Raw genomic sequence first — 1,713 nt, 5'->3', positions numbered from 1 at the left:
TGGCACTGAACCATTAAATACAAAATTAGGAATGATATACCTTGGGATGCAACTAAATAATACTATGATTGACATCACTTGAGATGCAAATCAGTTTAACCTAAACTAAAACTTAACCACACGTACCGGAGTACGTGTGGAAGTCACAAGGGCAGAGCAGGGCCGGCACGAACGGCTTTTAAAAACGATAAAAGCTGGTGTGTTAGGACCAATTAAAAACCAAGACAGGGGCCGCAGGTTGTTTCCATAAATATTGTCCAATACCACTGCTGCCCTGGTCCCAGCTGCAGGCGCCAGCCAGGGTGGTCCTTTGTGGTCCTGCGGTTGAACGCCAACCGGCACCGGCCGTTGGCGATGGGCGCCGCTTGGATGGTGCACGCCTCCAGGGTGTCCAGCTCCCTCCTGGAGCGGTTGTTCCTGAACCCGTGCCAACAGCCGTTGAAGGCACTGCAAAGCCTCTGTGGGACAAAGAGTGGGAATGGGGCGATATAGGGTATTGGTCTAGAGCGCTGAGCGGAAGTAGAAGAACAAAAACGGAAGATGGAAAGGCGCCCGCACTCCTCCCCGCCTGCCCTCCCCCACTCCGCCCAGTGGAGGAGAGGGGGACGGCGCGGGCGCCTTTCCACCTTCCGTTTTTGTTCTTCTGCTTCCGCTCAGCGCTCTAGACCAATACTCTATTGAGATTGGTTGCAACAGGGTACCAGCAAAGGGGGGAATAACTAGCAAATTAGTTCGTATGTGAAGGCAGAATAAAGCTAAAAAGACCCGACATGGACCCAAAGTAGAGGACTATTAACACGTACCACTGCCTCTTACCATGCCCTCTTCCTGCTGCCTGGGTGGTGGTTCGGCTGTGCTGTCAACGCTAGTAGAACGATGAGCCACCCGTTGTCCCCAACTTTCGGTCCCGACTTTCGTTGCACGGCTACTGGCACCAGCCCTGTCTGGCGCCGGGTGTGGCTGAGGAGCTCCTGAAATGTAGGGCGATGCTATATTTACACGAGGTCGTGTGGAAATTAGCAGTGGCGATGGGAAACGTGACTTAGTCTCACCGAAAGGAGTTGATCTCCGTTCTTTTGCCCTGACGGGATGCAGCTGCACCACTCCTGCCAGTTGATGGGTGGCGGCGGGACGGCCGCAGCTGCCGGCTGGCGGCGCTGACGCTGCTGGCGGCGACGGGGCATGATTGATGAAAGTTGAAGTTGAAGAAATGAAAGCGGCGCGAACACACACACACAAAACACGCGACAGAAAAAAACAGGAAAGCAGCCAAAAACAGCTAAATCACAGAAGTTCAGGAGGCCTGGAGACTGAATGGAGGTGTTCCCTCCCGGGCCACGCCCACCTGCCCAGCGGCTCGACGTGCTGGTGGCGCCCTCTTGTGGCTTCCGCCGGTACCGACGTCGTAGTGAAAACGAACTAAATTTACAAGGTAGATGTACGCCAGACCACGTCTCGCGTAACAGGCTTCGCGATATCTCACGAAACACTGTTACGCTACGACGCGCCTGGCATACGTCTACCTAGGCCTGCGGCGCTGACACCCGAGTCGGGAAGCGCAAAAATGTACACAAAGATACGGGCCTTCGGCCCGTCTACCTTTCTGTCACTTCGACTAAGAATGCAGGGTTGTACATTTTTAGCCCGCTCTTTTGCTTAAAAGCTATATAAGCGGGCTTATGCCATCGCCTCTGTGTTCGTCTGTCTGTCTGT

The sequence above is a fragment of the Frankliniella occidentalis genome, unplaced genomic scaffold (assembly GCF_000697945.3).
Source record: "Frankliniella occidentalis isolate FOCC.00 unplaced genomic scaffold, Focc_3.1 Scaffold183, whole genome shotgun sequence".
Classification (NCBI taxonomy): Eukaryota; Metazoa; Arthropoda; class Insecta; order Thysanoptera; family Thripidae; genus Frankliniella; species Frankliniella occidentalis.
This window is presented reverse-complemented; position numbering follows the sequence as displayed.